A 12,250-nucleotide genomic window follows, 5' to 3' on the forward strand; every position below is an offset into this window, starting at 1 on the left:
GCAGGCATTATTTAAGAGGCACAGAGTAATACCAAAGCACAGTACACTAGATTTCAATTTGAACTTTGGACTCCAATAAATTTGTTTTTTTTTGCAAAAGCTTGCAAAATAGTCCAATAAAACAGGTGTCATATCTCTAAACATATATTATTCCATGATTATGAGGCATCCAAATGATTTTAAAGAACATGATGTAGCTCAGAGCTACAATATGTCTACATTTGGATTGATGGCTATCCCTAGAGTGAGAACCATATTTTCATTTCAAGTCCACCAAATTGCTTGAAATTTGGTCAATATGTTCCTCAAACAATTTTCTTTAAATAATATTATTAGCAAAGAAATATTGACGGATTGTATTTAGAGCAAATTCTTATTTTATCAAGAAAACCTAATTAGCAAATTTCAGTTGTTGTACTTCAAGATATGTTTGAAGTCATTTTAAGTATATTAACAAGCCTGGTTTGAAGCACATACCATCAATGGTCACAAAAATGATATTTGTCACATATTTAGTTCAACAGTAATACCAGTAATTGACATTGAAAAAATTCCGCATCATAAGTTTAGGACTTACATGGCGGGAAAGGTTTGATGATCAAAAAAAAGTGGCGTTTCCTCCCTTGGGTCCTTGCTTAATCATAAAATGTTGACGAGAAATGACGAGGTGAAAAGCTCTGAGAATTCATACTTGTACGCCCTCTCAACTAAGTGTCTCCACAACATTGATTTATGCAAAGATGTTGTCGTAAACTACTTCGGTTTTGGCAGAAATTCGATCAATCTCGATTTTTCCCATCACTGCATACCACGCATCATCAAAGTCGTACATATTTCCTTGCAAGATGTTCGAGGAGAACACCCTCCTTCTTTCTTCTGAGCTCATGTACCTTCTTTAAAAGTTTTCTTTAATGATTTAATGTCATTTTGATTTCCTTCTTATCGCCGAAAGTCATCCGGCCCTAAAAGACGTGGCAGTGAATTAGGGGACACCATGTGACCGGCTCATCCTTGAGTGAATTGGGATGATAAATATGAAAACGAAAAGCTCCTCTTTATGAAGGTGTAACCTTCATTATTGACACATTGAAGTAGCAGCTGCACGACGAAAAGCAGCACAAATTTTGGGAGGTCATTGGAGCACTTTTCATAACAGTAGAGGTACTAAAAATCCAAGTTATAAATCTCAATATTGAACAATAACAGTTTCTAAGTTTTCAAAAAGTTTATTGCAAAAATGCGAAATTCTAAAATACAAAAAAATCAGCCGCAAAACGGCTTTTTTTCTTCTAAAATTAGTTTTTATTCATGTTAATGAGTGAAACTTAGACACTTAAAAAAAATACCTACCTTCATGAACCATTCCTTTAATGGATAAAAGAACTGAGCCTTCAATTTAAACCTTCAGCAAAGAGATATGAAGCCTCAAAAGTAGGAGTGATCTCTCAAAATTTGACGATGACGTCATCTTCCTTTCCCGCTTCAATGAGTCAATAGGGTTTGGACATTGATTTTACCTGGCTCTGAAGACTGCTAGTGGTCTAGGTTTAGGGTTTCCGAGTCGCCCAAATTATCGAGTTCTCGCCAATTCACCTTTCCCTTATATTGATCGTTATTTGATCGAATTGACTAGTTAGCTGATATCAACCAGGGTGACTCCAAGTCACAATGTATGTTGACAGTGAAAGCCGTGTCTTGTGGCATTGACAATTACGGGAGTGATCAAAACGCATGATATTGCGAATATCCCAAGTTTTAGAACGTCAAATGAACGTCGGATATGCACAAATTCTGATTTATGGTTCATCAGAGATTTTTAAAACATGAAATACCTAATCAATCAACTCTTCAATCACTTGTGGAGCAAAAGCAGGCCTAGAGAGGAGAGTCTTCCAGAATGAGCACACGAGTGAAAGGCACACGTTTTTAATTTTATTCTGTCACCAATGAGTTCCTCTGGTTTGCAAAAGGTTGAACAAGTCTAAAGATGTTTCACTAGGAACATTACAAGAATGAGAGATGAATGAGGAAACCTTCTTGGCAACATGTTGATGAGGGACACTCCAAGACACTACCCAAGTGGATTGAAGAGTGCGGATGATTACTTTTGCACTCACTGGGAAGTTTGCCACTGCCCGCCTCCGCTGTATCACCCAAAGTGTAACGTGACTGTCTCTTTGGGCTAGTTAAAGAAACACATCAAGTGTGCAAACCACCACAAAGAGGACTCCGCAATCATCATTGCTACCTTCTGCTAAACGTCTAGTTTGGGAGAGGCGACTGAGCGTTCAGCTGTGCTGCTTGATCGGAAGAGCAGGCTGAGGAACGCAAACCATCTTGCCCTTCCTCTTGTCCATTATTATTGTTATGGTTTTCTATGCTCTTGTCCTTAGGCTGACTCTCCCTGAGGACCCTCATCTCTGAACCAATACATAATTCCCAGGGAATATCCACTAATTTGTTATATGCATCAATGGCACGGACTTTAAAAATGAAAGCATTACCTTAACCTTTCCTTGATTACACTGTATGAAATTAAATATCAAATTCGTTCAAAATGACACCAAATGGAATTCTAAACGAGCCACTTTTAAAGAAACCGGCCCTTTGAACGGTAGATGGCGACACCTTCGGACAATTGAAGATCCCAACTTGAAGGCGTCTCTTCGTTGGGGGATCAGAAAAACTATGATTGTGCAGTTATGTAAAGTAAGCAACTTTTTCATATTAAAGTGATGGGAATTCCAATCATTGTAACGGTAAGGAAGTCCAGAAAAACAAGAAGAAGTTCCCCTGGGTGAGAGGCTATGAGAACACAATTCACCCCAAAAACAATCCTCATAAATTAAATGTGTGGGTGAAATAAGGACATTTTGTGTCTTTACCAAAAAGCAGGTTACGTTTCCTTTCAAAACATTGCAAACTGAACTGTTGTTAAGCCTCATGTAAATATCTTGTTCGTAAATCGTATTGCTAAAGTATTCTTATCATCAAGCCATATTGAATTAAAGTCAAAATCGTATGAAGCTGATAACTTATCTTATTAGGCTCGTATATTACCAGATGAATTTTCTCCCCATCAAAAAGGCACCAAATTAATGCTTTCGCCAAAAATTGCCCGCATAATTCTTTTTAAGTGAACATCCAACTTCAATTAAGAAATCTAGGCTGCCAAACGAGCCTTGGTCTTGATGACAAGTTCGTAGGTCCGTCAATGCACTTCAGGTCCGTTTTCTCCGAAATGAGCAAGTCGTTTTGAGACTTGCCACATGCATTGAAACCGAGGTACTAAAGTGCACAACTAACACGATGTGAGGAAGATGATCATTCGCACTTTGAAAGCCTGACCCTTCAGTCGAATTTCAATCTTGTTCCTTCACATTCCAACGATACTATCTGATTTGTCAACCCTTAAGAGGGTCAAGCATGTGCATTTAGGTTAGTTCTTGAATCGAAAGTAAATCCTAATCAATGACTAGCATTTTTGAGGCCAGAGATGCCAGGGGCATTCCACAGAAAGTTCATGACGAAATCCCGACAAGTCATTTCCAATTTCTCTAATTTTAGGCAGACTCTTGGGTTTGTGTGTAAAAAAGCCACACGTTACATATAAATTTCTAGATACCTGGGCTATCCGGGGCCAATTCTAGGGCAGTGTCCAATTTTGACACAACCGCGTGGCCCTCTTCGTTTAAAAGCTTTAAATCCAGCTGTAGAAATCAAATTGAGGTTTCAAAATACTCGTGAGAAAACGGCCTATCGATTGAGTGATGATAAATTTGTATGCAATTCGAAATTCGAAGAATTATGCCTCCATCTAACCAACCTTTGACCTGTGCCAAAGTGCAATCAAGATTTTCTTACTTTTTGGCGTTTACACGGATATATTAAAGCTCTACAAGTACTCAAAAAACCAGAAAGGAGATCTCAATTGGATTAGGCTTTGGTTGGCGTATGTCATAAATATTCACAATTTATTGGTGCTCTCACCCAACCTTTGCCGCGATGATTTCTCAAAACTGAATGTGAGGCCATGCAACTTTCAAGAAAGACTCACATTTATTCGTCAAATTTGCATGACTTTCTTGTTGAACGACACTCAGAACAACACCATCCACGAGTAACTCGCAATAAGTATCAATTTCGATTTGAGATTATGAAAAGCCTTTTCTTCATCACAAGTGTGCAAATGGTTGAATTGCAGGACCTGAGAAGCCGGAAAAATGTGTGTTAATTTTTTTCTGTCTTTTTATTTGTGCCTTTCGCCCTAATATGTACTGGAGTAGCAACTACTTTGACACTGATGACGGCAATTGTTACGTCTGATTCCTTTGAAGTGTTTCGCTCTGGGTTCTGCCATAGACTGGCGTTTATTCACGTAGATGACCAGGGTTACCACATTATCCCCCGTTCAAGATAAAACACTGGAAAAATATTAGATAAAAGAAGCAATATGAGGAAGTAGGAACCGTTAAAAGCGGCATTGGCAAAATTATGCTTGGAAAAACTTCAGTTTGCTTATCGCACGACCAGAACGTTTTGTGATTGACATAGTAGTTCTATCAATTGTATTAGAAATGCCAAAAGCGGGCTTCAGCCTTTCAATGGAAACGGAATCGACTTTTCCTGAGCGATATTTAATGAAAAAATTCTTTTTCCGTTGCATGACCAGGAAGGGTCCACGGTAGGGCCGATCAAGAGGTTTTTTGACAGAAAAAACCACTTCCCACACATGTGTTTATGATTCCATGCCCTTCATGAGGCCATCAGGTTGCGACCAAGTTTGAGAGTGCCATGACTAAGGGACAAGAGATCTACCGGAAATGGCTTGGCGTAATTCAGAGACAAATATATCGGGTTGGGCATCGTTACATTTGGAGGAGAAGAAGGCTCCAGGGAGACGAATGGGAGCCCCATGAACCATATCGGAAGCACTGTAGCCCACATCTTCTTTCACAGCCGAGCGTATTCCAAGTAAATGGCGGGGAGGTGTTGGCTCCACTTAATGTCACCGTTCAAACGAGCTTTCAAGGCGGATTTCATGTGATGGTGAAAGCTTGCAACAATTCCATTCGAGCATGGATGATAGGCTGTGGTGGATTTCGTAGTTGTGCCAAGAAATGTACCCAAGGAGTGCCACAAGGTGCCGACAAACTGTCGACCTCGGTCGCTTACAATAGTAGCGGGACCAGGGATGAGAAGTTATAAAAAGCCATTTTTGACCACCTGGCAGAAAATGGTGGCATAAAGTGGCAGAAATTTCTTCAAAGTCGATTTTTGCCAACGAGGACATAACTTAGATGGGAAATCATTAAAAGCCATTTNCGATTTTTGCCAACGAGGACATAACTTAGATGGGAAATCATTAAAAGCCATTTTTGACCACCTAGCAGAAAATGGTGGCATAAAGTGGCAGAAATTCCTGCAAAGTCGATTTTTGTCATCATTGAGCGGGGCAGTAGAAAAGAAGGCTTGAGCACAAGTTACGGCAGTAGCATCTGGTATAGGCGTTGTCATTGTCAAAATATGCATCATGCCATCTGAGGGTGGCAACGGGCCGACAAGATCAACATGAACGTCCATAAACCAAGCTTCAGTTGTGGGAAATGGAGTCAACGAGGAACGGTTGTAAGTTTGAATTTTAGAAGCCTGGCAATCAATGCACTTCTTACCCAATCAGAGACATTGGAAGCAAGATTTGGCCACGAAAATGAGTCTTGCACTAGGTTCACAGAAGCCTTGACACCTGGATGAGCAAAGCTATGTACATAATTGAAGACCTGTTTTCGCATGGACTTTGGGACGAGTGGTCTTGATTTGCCGGCCGATCGATTGTCGAGCAGAATTGAGGTATCATCGAGGGTGGACTCTTTCTCGGCGTAGCTTGGCAAAGTTGAAAGGGGATTAAAAGTCGGATCAACAAGTTGTGCCTCGGCGATGGCTTTGATCAGGGAGGATACACCCACAAGTGCGATAGGATTTCGAGAGAGAGCATCGGCAACGGAATTGACCTTGCCCTTAACAAATCGGATATCCGTAACAACCACCTCAGAGATCTCAATCAGACTTCGAATTGTTCTGTCGGATTCAGAGGTGGTCGTTGACTTCGGTAAAAGCAAAAACTAGGGGACGGTGATCGGTCAGGACATGGATATGGGATGCTGGAATGCGCTCAAGAATGTGACGAAATTTCCTGACAGCGCGTTTGAAGGCCAGAAGTTCTCTCCTAAAGGTGTCATATATCCTCTCAGGGTTACACAAGGATTTAGAAAAAAAAATGAAATGGGACGCCCCATCCTTGACCATCATGGTACTGTTCCAAGACAGCTCCAATGGCAACCATGCTGGCGTCTGTAACCAGGCGAGTGTTACGATGAGGTGATGGAAAAGCCAAGACGTGAGAAGAAGCCACTGTAGACTTGAGTTTATCAAATGATCGTTGTTCTTCTTCGGTCCATCAAGGCAAATTGGCGGTGGATTTCATCGAATGGTCGGAACCACATGGTTTCTTCATGAGGTCATACAGAGGCTTGGCAATCCGTGCAAACATGGGAACAAATCGGGCATAATAATTTGCGAGGCCTAAAAGCTCTTGGAGGTTTTGAATTGTTTTGGGTTCTGGGAAAGAAACGGCAGGTTCAATACCGGTAGGCTTGGCACTCACTCCGGACTCTGAGATTACATGAACAAGGCATTCCAATTAGATAGTACTGAATGTGCGCTTTTTCACATTAATGGTTAAACTATGCGTCGCCAGACGTTCCAAAGCAGTCTCAACACTGATCAAATGATCAGCTGAAGTTGACCTGAAAACGATGATATCGTCGATATAGGCGAAAACTCCTCTTATGCCACGAAAAACCTCAAACACAAAGCGTTGGAATATCTGAGCAGTGTTACGCAATCCGAAAGGCATAACCAGAAATTCCTAAAAAAAGAAAAACCACAAAGAGGAGATAGCACTGAACTTAATAGTCAGGATGCATTGGGGTTTGATGGAATATCTTACAAGGTCCAACTCAGAAAAGATCGTACGGTCAGGAAGAAGTGACAAGAAGTCATCGAGATGGGGAAGAGGGTACGAATCTATGAGGGTCTGTGATATCCCGGTGATGAGCATGTTGCTCATGCTCTGTGTTGGGACGGCCCCGTGTCCCTGTGTTGGGACGGCCTCGTGACCCCGGATGACTCCCCCCCCCTGTGTGAGGGAGATGTGATATCCCGGTGATGAGCATGTTGCTCATGCTCTTTGAATAATAATGTTAATTCTAGTCATGTATATAAATGTGTACTAGTCAGCAATAAAGTCAGTCACGAAGCGTACACAACAGGGTCCAGATACTTAGGCGCCTGAAATCACCACATGGTCTAAGGGTGCCATCAGATTTGGAAACAACATGTTGATGGACGAATGATACCCAGGCAGAGCATAGTTTCGACCGAGTCTTTTGTCGATTCCATTTTGGCGCCAAATAGTCGTCGAGGTTTGGCCTTGACATGTTCAGAGCCAAAGTTATCCCTCAAAACAATCTCGCAAACCACATCGTACTTCACAACCGCTGTGAAATCAGTGCGTGGGTTGAGGACATATCTTGACAAGGAAATAGACATGAGGCCTTGTCCAAGGGTGTAGCAGGGACTGGAGACCATGTAGCCCCGGAGTCAGCGAGCCACACAATACCGGAAGCTGCATCCTTGATCTTGATTGCGTTGGTTTTTCCATCCATTCGGCAATGCCATTGAAGGCACTGGGGTAATCCTTGAATCGGGAGGCAGGCTCGACATCAATGAAGACTTTGCGCATGTCGGAGCTAGAAGAGCGCCATTGACAACCCTTAACACAGGAGATTGCAGATGAGCTGTACTTTGTATAAAAGTGGCAAATAAACTTGCCATCTTTGAAGGAAAACCGGTTGTCTGGAAACTTAAGCGCTACAGAGTCTGTCTTTGAGGCAGTCTGGTTCCCCTTCTTACTCTTCTGTTTTGCACCAAATTTATGGGCTGCTAGGACTTTGTGGGCCGCCTCAAAAATGTCCTCTTCAATCTCAAAGCTAGGGGGATTGCTGACAAGTCGAGCTCTTGAACTGGTTGATGGAGTTTGACGAGCTCTTTGTAGCGCAAGCTGGCGCCCAGCTATGACAGCTAGCTCGTGTAATGAAGTGGTCATAGAGAGAATAGCGATGTTGGGACCAATGGTTTCGGGAAGCTTGCGTATGAACAAAGCACGAAAAGCCTAAGGCGATGCCGCCGATGCCGCTCCATCAGGCCACTACTTCTTTAAGAAGTTCAAGGTTTCTGTTGGTTGGGTGTCGCCTACGCGATAAGCGATGCAATCTTCAAAGAGCTCAATGTAGCTCTTTTTGGATGCCTTCAACACGTGGTTTTTAAAGTGAGTGTAAGGTTGACCAGAGAAAGAATCTACCTCATCTTCACAGGTCTCGATGATGGAACTGAAGCGATCGAGTTCTTCCACTTCCAAAGCCTCCACAACGTGGTGGTACTTTGTGGACTCCCTATGATCTTGGCCAAACGAAACTGACTTTCGACAGAACGGAACCAGCTCTCCGGAAGACGGGGGTTGTACCGAGGGATCTTTTCAGAGACGGCCATTACGGGTTCAGCCGTGTCAAAGGCAGAATCGGGGTTTTGGGTGGCCATAATGATCAAAACGTAGCTTAAGACGCTGACGAATTGAAGGAGGTTGACAGGGCAGGCGCCTAGACTGTCAGGTCAGGTAGTATTCGTAAGTCAGGGCATAGACCACTGAATCTTTTCAGTGGTTTATAGTCGGGGTTACCAATGAAGTGTCCTGCTCTGGGTTCGACTATAGACTGACGTTTATTCACGTAGATGAACAGGGTTACCACACCTTAATACAAACAAAGTGCTTTGAAAATTATCAGCCTTAACTTTGGGAATGCCGAAATATTAAGTTTTCAGTCAGTCAGTAAGACTAAATGAAGAGCACAACATGAAGCAAGGAAGATAATCATGCACCATTTTCTTTCAAGTCCAGGGAACAATGTTATACGCAAGATTATTTACCCTTGTTTTGTTGTTCCGAGGCCAGGCTGCTTATATACATGCATCTTACTTTTTTGCTAAAGTTCCTGCCTTAAGCAAACTTAGTCTTTACGTCAATCGAAATAGCTTATGAACAACTTTGGGAGCAAGACGGCTCTGGAATGGACGGCTCCGGAATGGAGGGATCTGGGTTGAATATTAAAGCATGGCCATCTTTCGATGAACCATCGCAAACTTGTGACGGTTCTTCAGATCAAGTAATCAATATCACCTTCACGGACACCACTGGATGCTTCGGAATCCAAACGCCTGGTTTTAATGCTGGCGGATATCCACAGTGGACAAATCCAACCCCAGGCCGTAATGACTACTTTTGCGAATACGTGCTTTTGGTGAGTGGTGTCTCTTTTCCTTTGCAATTGAAACTCAAAGCAAACCAGGAGTTGAGGGATCTTTTGAAGATTCAAATTCCTTCCGACCACCCATGCGACTTTGTAAATGCTTGGCTTTTCATTTTTTTGCCATGATATAACAAAGATTTTGATTTCAGATTGAGTGATGTTTCCCAGGGATGATACAACTATCAATAGTGTATCATTACTAGGCTGTTTTCCCAATCCATTTTTTTATCCTCTTCATTTTTTGCCACTCTTATTTCGAAATGACCATTTGAAATGACTTTCAGTACGGTGAAACAAACATACATATATGTGCGTACCACTACTAGACTACATAAACAGGCCCAATTCAGAACAATTTCATTTCAACTTTGACCACAGCTCAGCTCCGGCCTCAGATTTCCAGGTCTGAGCTATTCTTCCCCGTTTTCTTTCCAGTTCGGTGATAATGTTACGGGGACAGTGACTGTTTTCAAAGAAGGTTTCCGTTTCGAAAGTTCATCTAGCGGCTGCTTCGATTTTTTTGCGTTTGGTAATGTGGCCGAAAACAGTGATCTGGAGAATGCCTTTTGCGGAATCCTCTCAGAGGACAAAGAACGAACATTCGATTCCAATTCCTTTTCCTTTGGATTCAGAGCCGACCGTTCTCTTAGCTACAATGGCGCAGATGTTCGTCTGTGTTTTGACTGAAGCAAGAGGTCAGACAGTTGCTTCTTGGATTTGTTTATCTCGTTTGCCCCACGTGTGACAATCAAAGTGTGATATGAAAGATACACAAGAGAAATAAAGCTTGCAGCATTCACTACATTCTTATAATTTGCGTTCTGAAGAAAGTTGCTTCTTTTCATTATCTTCATTGCTCCGCTGCAGAAGCTTGGTAGTAGTAATGTCAGTATCTCTTCCTATGCTGATGATACAAAATTGGTAGTTGGTAGGAATGGTCAGGATTCCGGTTGTCTGGCAAAGGTCCTAGACTAAATTTATTCCTGGGTTGCTGCGAGTAACATGGCCTTGAATGGAATGAAATTCCGCTCAATAACCTTTGGGTCGACGCCATTAGACACTCCACTATTAGATGATGAAGGTAAGGACATTGAGCAGGTCTCATTCATGAAAGATTTAGGTGTAGTCCTCCAAGATAATGGAAAGTTCGATGAGCATATCCAGTTGAAAGTTGGTAAGGCTTTTCAAACATGTGGTTGGATATATCGCACGTTTAAGTCCAGAGATAGTGTCACGATGCTAACTCTGTACAAGTCGATTGTTCAGCCGCATCTTAAATATGCCTCTCCCATTTGGGCTCCAATTAGTTCAGCAGGTTTGCAAAAGCTCGAGCAGGTCCAAAGATGTTTTACTAGGAACATTGAAGATATGAGAGAGCTCTCGTATTGGGAGAGGTTAGAAAGATTGGGATTGTATAGTACTCAGAGAATGTACGAAAGGTATCTGATATTGTACGTTTTCAAATGCATTCATGAGCTTTGTCCCAACCCAGGATTTAGGGTCAATTGTAGTGACCGTAGAGGCTTAATGTGCGTTTTGAAAGCACCTTCAAGCCCTCGAGAATCCAGACTAGTTAAAACAATGAAGTCCAACTCTCTTCTTTCTCGGTCTCCTTCATTGTTCAATTTGCTGCCCTCAAATATTCGTAGGGTTTATGTAGGGGTTGATCCAGTAGCAAGTTTTAAGTCAGACTTGGATAAGTTTTTGACTAAAATTCCGGATCAACCTTATATTCAAGGATTAGCCAGATCAGCCAACTCCAATTCGTTGGTCGATCAAATAATATATATAAATAAAAGTTAAGTAAAATAAATAATCTTCTCGTCTTGAACTGCTGGGATTCCAATCCTGGTAGCAGTAAGGAAGTCCGCAAAAAAAACTATGATATTTGGTCTACCAATGAAGTTGAGTTGGCAGACCGAGCTAGCCCTTGAATGTAGGGTTTACATAATTTATGTATCTGTATGTAATGTATCTAAAATTTGTCCAAATCTGACTTGAAAGATGAAACCAGATCAACAAGGCCTACGCATTCCCTACAAATATTAGAGGGAAGCAAATTAAACAATGAAGGAGCCCGAGAAAGAAGAGAAGTGGACTTCATAGTTCGAACTAGCCTGGATTCTCGAGGGCTTGAAGGTGCTCTCAAAACGCACATTAAGCTTCTACGGTCACTATGTAGAATTGACCCTAAATCCTGGGTTTGGACAAAGCTCATGGATACTTTTGAAGACGTGCAGTATCAGATACCTTTCGAACCTTCTCTGAACATTGTGCAGTCCCAACCTTTTAGTCCCTCCTTAGCCCTCTAGTCTCTCCCAATACAAGAGCTCTATCATTCTTGTGATTTTCCTAGTGAAACATCTTTGGACTTAATCGACCTTTAGCAAACCTGCTGAACTCATTGGAGCCTAAATGGGTGAAGCATATTCAAGATGTGGCTGAACAATCGACTTGTCCAGAGTTAGCATCATAGATGTGGTTAGCATCGTGATACTATCTCTGGACTTAAACGTGCGATATATCCAACCACACATTTGAAAAGTTTTACACACCTTCAACTGGATATGCTCATCGAACTCTCCATTACTTTGGAGGGCTACACCTAGATCTTTAATAGATGAGACCTGCTCAACATGTTTACCTCCATTATCTACAAGTGAAGTCTTCAAAGGAGTTAACCCAGCGGTCATTGAGCGGAATTTCATTCAGCAACAGCAACCCAGGAGTAGCTTATGTCTAGGTCCTTTGCCAGGCTGGTGGAATCTTGGCCATTCCTACCAGAAACTTGCTTTGCATCGTTATTTAATTGAGAACTTTGCCTT

The sequence above is a fragment of the Tigriopus californicus genome, chromosome 12 (genome assembly GCF_007210705.1).
Source record: "Tigriopus californicus strain San Diego chromosome 12, Tcal_SD_v2.1, whole genome shotgun sequence".
Lineage (NCBI taxonomy): Eukaryota > Metazoa > Arthropoda > Copepoda > Harpacticoida > Harpacticidae > Tigriopus > Tigriopus californicus.